General features: G+C 46.3%; 1 long non-coding RNA gene across 1 annotated transcript; it reads left to right on the forward strand.

Annotated features, from left to right (window-relative positions):
- The first annotated feature begins 2,036 nt into the window (after nt 1–2,036).
- Nucleotides 2,037–4,436, forward strand: LOC122709452. The gene is made up of 3 exons (XR_006345522.1): nt 2,037–2,185; nt 2,395–2,440; nt 4,038–4,436. It is a non-coding gene; the product is annotated as an uncharacterized LOC122709452 (long non-coding RNA).
- The last annotated feature ends 2,246 nt before the right edge of the window (nt 4,437–6,682 follow it).

Genomic DNA, 6,682 nt, shown 5'->3' on the forward strand with positions numbered 1-6,682 from the left:
AGAGGCAGGGAAACTGCTCCCCGGAGAGCAGTTTCGTAACAACTTGTAGCTGAGTTTATTTTGTTTCATTAAAGTGTGCCCGGCTGATCATTTCCTCCTGTTCTCATGCCTTGGGAGGCAGAAGGTAGAAAGCAAATTGGCTCCTGAACAGTACAGCGGGTGGCGTGTGAATCAGGGGGTGTTCAGCGGGTGAAACACCCTGACTCCAGCAGTCCTTATGGGTGGGGAGGGGGAGGGGAGGGAGAAGCAAGTGCCTCTGGTAAGGGAAAGGCAGTGTGTGCTTGTTTTAGCCACATGGCGCTTGAGCATGCCAGTGAATATCCAGGTCAGTTTCCCCACGTCCTCCATGCTGGGACCTGGACTATCCTATTATAGCCGTTGCTTCCAGTCTGTGGGATCTGACCTGAACGGGGATTGTCCCATTGTTGGAGAAGGAAATGGCAACCCCCTCCAGCACTCTTGCCTGGAAATCCCATGGACAGAGGAGCCTGGCGGGCTACAGTCCTTGGGGTTGCAAAGAGTTGGACACGACTTAGTGACTAACCCACCACCACTGGGCATCACAGGGCTAGGGTTCATCTATTTAGCTTCGTCATTGTCCCTCTAAGCCCTTATGCTATTTGGCAGGTCAGAGGGGCAAATGCAGGAATGTGTATGTGTCAATCAAGGGAGTAAACAGAAGCTCAAAACAGGGAGGCCTGCATTTATTGAGTGTGTACTACGTGATAGGTCCTGAATGGAAACCATCTCAAGACATCCTTTGAGGACATAATGACTGACTTCTCACTTTGGAGCCGAGGTCAAGAAGGTTGTAGCCATTGAGGAATTTGCCTCCAGGTCTGCATGTGATGGGGCTTGGGGGTGGGACACTCAAGCAGGGAGGCAGCCCAGCGCTTTAAGGCTGCCCAGGGGCATCTGTGCCTGCTAGCGAAGGCTTTCTCACGGTGGGGGCTGCCCGGGCTGTGCCTTAGAGCAACGTCTCACACGGACAGGCCCCTCCCTCCACTAACGGACCGTCCGGGCAGACTTTTGCCATTAGCAGCGGCCTCCGTGGTTTGACAAAGGTCCTCCAGCTTATCTGGCCCTTGGTTTCCTGTGATATTAATGTTTACACCGAGACAATACCAGCGCTTTCACTGTGGGTTAGAATGAAGAATTTACCTTCTTCAAGTGTGAGATCTGCCCTCCTGAACTTTTCCACACCAACCATTTAACTCTTTGATCCTTTCAATCTGTTGTTTTCCATATATCTGCTGGTTTATCAAGCCCGGGAGTGCAGGCACCTTGGATTTAAAATCCTCTCCCTGGCCCAGTGCTAATGTAGCAGAAAACAACAAATTCGGAAAGACTGATTGAGAGATTTAAATAATAAAAAAGTGACTTCCTCACTTTGTTGGTGTCTTTTGCAAAGCAGATATTTACTCCGTTAGTAATTCATTTTAAAAAATCTTTTTATTTATTCATTTTTGTCTTCGCTGAGTGTTTGTTGCTGCGCGCAGGCTTACTCTAGTCGTGGAGAGCGGGGAACTAGTTTCTAGTTGCGTGCACCGGCTTCTCATTGCAGTAGTTTCTCTTATTTCTGAGCACAGGCTCTAGGGTGCATGGGCTTCAGTAGTTGTGGTGCTGGGGCTTAGTTGCCCTGAGGCATGAGGAATCTTCCCTGGACCAAGGATGAAACCCGTGTCCCCTGCTGTGGCGGATGGATTCTTAACCACTGGACCACCAGGCAAGTCCAGTAATTCATTTTTTTCCCCTATGTCCCGGGGGAGAGAGACATCAAAGAGTTTCGGGTTTATTGTTCTGCTGAGCTTTGCATGGGCCGGCGCATTTTCTCCTGCACAAGTTCCTGCATCTCCCATTCTAGGGGACAGACTTAAGCATAGAGTTTCCACTAAAGCAGCACTGCAGAGACCCCGCCCTTCCCCCAAATGCAACAGAAAATTCTCCTCCACCAAATAATGATTGTGGCATCCTCAAAGGATATACTTTTATACCAAGTAGTCCTTTGCTTCTTCCCATATGTCTTCCAGCTGTTTTCTTACGTCTCTATGGTGCCGACTCCATGCTGTGGGCAATATTGAAAACGCACATGTCACAATCCCTGCCCTCAAGGAACTTACCAGACAGTTGGGAATTGAGACCAAAAAAATGATAGAGAGCCACAAAGATGGCACAGCCTCAAGACGTAAGTTTCAGGCTATAGTTTGAAATCCTTTGGTGGATGGGCTGTAAAATGAGTTTAAGGGATCACAATCAGCATTAAAAAAATAAAAATAAAAAAGGAAATAACTCAAACAGCAAGGATTAGTGTGTCTATGACATAGTACAAGTAAGTATATTTTTAGTAAAATTTTGGTTCTGTTTTACATAGAAATATCATGTTTCTTACTATAGGTCCTGGTCACATGTGTTTGAACACTTCTGACAAGCCAGGTGTGAGGTGAGTATGGTCTGGTGTATGAAAGAATGCCAAGGGAGGGGCAATCGTTCCTAACTCATGTTTGAGTCATGGACACTGAGGACCATTTGAGAATGATTGCAAGTCCCTCTAGAAAGCATACATATGGCTGACATTTTGCCTATGATCTCAGTAGTTCATGGACTTTACAACCCATTCACAGACCTTGGTTAGATCCCTTTGATCTGAGATTAAAGCCAGGAGGTGGGAGCGGGGGAGAGGCTGGGGGAGGTGGGGTATATGTTTTCAGGGCCCTGAATTTCTGGTGAGGAAAGAAGATCATCCATTACTCACGGGAAGTCAACAAAGGCTTCCAAGGAGAAGCAGCTGACGAGCTAATCCGCATTTTAGGAAGATTGTTCTGGAAGCTTTAGAGGGCAGAAATCCAACTCGGAGGCTTTGTAACGATTACTTGAGAGATGGGAGAGGAGGATAGGTAGGAAGGCATGGCCCGAGAAGTTTTTAGAATTAAAAAAGAAATCACTGGACCTGGTATTTGTTTGGATAGAGGGGAAAAGGAGGAAAGAGTCTAGGGTGGCCCCTGGGTTTCTAGTTTTAAATGGACAATGATGCTCATCACAGTGAGGGGGGAAAAGTAAGTCTGGGGAAGAGTATGAGTTTAGTTTTGTGGTTAATGGACATGCTCAGGTATATATCTGGAGATCCCAACATGTTTTCTACGAAAATGAAGAGCAAGTGCCAGTGAAGGCTGCCTTAGGGTGGGGCTGAGGACTGGCAGACTGGAGGAAGAGCAGGCTTTGTACTTCATTTGCATGGGCGTGTTGTTTGGTGGAACAGTTTGGCAATCCTGGGACAACAGAAGTGTTCTAAAGACTCTGAAATCCCCACTCACTGTGGAAATAACAGGAAAGGTACAGCAGGTGAACTGGTGAGGGGGGCAAAACAGTGCTTGGAATAAACCCCACCAGAAACCTGAATTGGTGGGTCTGCCCAGTCCCATGCCATCGGCATGTGTGAGGGAGAAGCACCCTGACGCTAACACTGCTGTTTCTAGCCCATGTCCTGACTATGTCTGGCTGTGTCTCTGGTCTGCTTCTGACCTGCCAGCGCCTAAGCTTCTGCTGGGTCCGTTCATGGCTTGGTACTGAGTCCTCAAGCCTAGTGCCCAGTAATGCCCACTCAGTCCTGACCTCTGCTGACCTTCACCACCTCCGTCCACCATTTGCCCTTGAACCCTGGCCTGAACCTCTGCCAGCGTGTCTGGACCGCTGTCCTGTCTCATCCAGTCCTGTGGCCTGGTTTCTGCTGAATTCCACTGAGCCTGCCAGTGGACAGTATACCAGAGATCAGGATCCTCCAGTCTCTTCCAGGCCTGGGTACCAGAAACAACCATGTTTGTTTCTGCTACAGAAGAGGATCAGGTTGGGAAGGAACTTCACATTTGTTCACTCTTGATGGGTGCTGCTGGGAATCTGGGTTAGAGTCAAATCTGTATTTGATGATCTGGGCAAACTCCTTAACTGTTTGTTTGTAGTGTTACTAAATAGTTCCAGATGTCAGTATAACATGTATGCCATGATGCTGTGATTGGAGCACTCTGTGCTGGTTTTTTTTTCAGATAAGCAAAATGCATAAGGTGAAATTAAATCTCCCTCTCAGTCTGGAAACCTCTGTGAAGATCCTGCGTTATTTACCAACCACAAGAGCTTTTCCTTGGCTGGGGCATGTGATCCTACTAGCACTTTTTTCCAGCTGCTCAAACATACTTTGGCACAGTCACTCACTAGCTCCAAATACCAGGATTACTCCATTCCTGTTCAGTGGTTCAGTGACTTGGCTCCCAGAGAAAAAGCAAAGGCAGTTTCAGAAATCTACTAACTCCCCAAATGGAACTAAATAATAGTCCCGACTTCAGGGTATTATTTGAAGGTGAAAGGAGATGATGTGTAGAAAGCATTTATGGTATGTATGTGCCTGGCACCTAGGGCAGTCTTGGTCAAGGTCAGCTCTTTTCCTTAGGAGGTTCTATGGAAGACCACATCAGCTGGGGCTTCTCAGGTAGGTTTGTCACAAGTTGACAAATCAGTCCAGAGTCTCCAAGATGATATGTCAGGAAGGAAACGGGTAGAAAGAACAGCAGCTGAGGAGGATCTAAGTGTGAATCCTAGCTGTGTATCCTTCACCCTGGGTTTTGCTGAGTCTGTGTTTTCATTTGTCAATGGAAAGAATGCCTTTCTCAGAGGGCTGCTGAAATGACCAAGAAAAACACGGACTAACGCTAAGTTAGCAAGCAACAATTATGATTACCGTGATCTCTCTCGCTTCTTTTTTTAAAAACATTGATTTCTTTATTTGGCTGCACCAATAAATTAGTTGCAGAATGTGGGATCTAGTTCCCTGACCAGGCACTGAACCTGGACCGCCTGCATTGGGAGCGTGGAGTCTTAACTACTGGACCACCAGGGAAGTCCCCTCCCTTGCTTTTTGCAGCAAGTTGTCAGGAGAGCATCACATTCTCAGATATCTTCTTGGTTGTTACAGAATTGCTTTAGTGTAGGTGATGACCATTCATTCATTCATTCATGTGTTCATTCATCAATTCATTTGTTCATTCATTCACCTAACAAATATTTGTTGAGTACCTTATATGTTCTATGTGCTAGAAATACTGCACTTGCCCTTATGGACGTCATATCCAGGTGAGAGGACACAGTCACATAAACCAAAACATATGGGAGGTACGTGAGATACCTGTGCAAATGATCAATGTCAGGTTTATTAGGGAGACTCAGGATCTGACTTCACCAAGCTCAGGGAGCCAGCGACCTAGGAATCCATGACCTTTATGCCCATCCAGGCTTTTCCTAATTGGGAAGCTGGTGCTTACAGTTGAGGTCCTTCCGCCAGTCCTATGTGTCCCATGGGGCCCTTGCCTCCCAGGCTCAACAAGGTCTGTGGCTCTGTGGCTCCCTACTTCTGCTTTGCTCCCCATCCGGATGAAGGATACTCCTGGAGTTTTTATAAGAACACCTAGCTTCTCTAGAAAATTAACTTGGGAAACTAAATAGTGCTTCTGGCTGTGGAGAGGACACAGAAGAGGGCTCTGATTCTCCATCCCAGGACTCAGAACTGCCTTCATGTCTCACTCAAGCACCCCTGAAACTTGTCAGCAGCCTTCACACTGTGGTGTCTTGGTTAACACTGTTCTGTCAGCCTAGCATCTCCCTTCTCCACCTCTCAGTTCTACCCATCTGCCAAGTGCTGCTCAGATAATCCCTCTATTTCAGAGAATGCAAGCTATCCCCCAGTATCCGTTCTCCTATGATTCTGGTGGTCACAGAGTCTCTGGAGTTGAACTGGGCACGCGGTGAAGCATGCAACACTTCCCAGACTTCCTGAAGCTTGATGTGACCACGGAACTGGCTCCTTCCCACCCTTCTTGTTGTCAGGAATGTGAACTTGGTGTTAGGACTCCATATCCCAGCAGAGCAACAACATGGAAGGTGCCTGGGTCCTTGACATGGTAAAGCTGCCCCATCAGCCCTGGCACATGGATGCTCAAGCAGTAATCTGAAAGAAAACCAGTATCTTTTTTTTAAAAGCTAGTTATTTTGTTGTTTCCAAATTTAATTTTTTATTTTATATTGGAGTATGGTTGGTTTACAATGTTGTGTTAGCTCAGGAGTCCAGCAAAGTGACTCAGATCTGTGTATGTATATATATATATATCTTTTTCAGATTCTTTTCCCAAGTAGGTTATTACAGAAACTGAATAGATTTCCCTGTGCTAATCAGCAGGTCCCTGTTGCTTATCTATTTTATATAAAGTAGTTTGTATATGCTAGTCTCAAACTCCTAATTTACCCCCTCCTTCCTTCCCCCTAACACCACCCCGTGGCTCAGTAGTAAAGAATCTGCCTGCCAACATGGGGATGCAGGTTCGATCTCTGGCTTGGGAATATCCCCTGGAGAAGGAAATGGCAACCAACTCCAGTATTCTTGCCTGGAGAATTCCATGGACAGAACCTGGTGGGTGCAGTCCATGGCGTAACAAGGAGTTGGATATGACTGAGTGACTAGATAACAACAGCAACTACCACATATCCTGTTTGGAAACCATAAATTTGTTGTCCAAGTCCAAACTAAAAAAAAAAAAAAAAAAAGAAAGAAATAGATGTGAGATGCAAGCTGACCTTTATCACACTAGAAATTGAAGAAGTTTGGGGAAAAAATGTAAAATAATGCAAGTCTTTTCAATACAAG

This window comes from Cervus elaphus, chromosome 15, assembly GCF_910594005.1.
Source record: "Cervus elaphus chromosome 15, mCerEla1.1, whole genome shotgun sequence".
Lineage (NCBI taxonomy): Eukaryota > Metazoa > Chordata > Mammalia > Artiodactyla > Cervidae > Cervus > Cervus elaphus.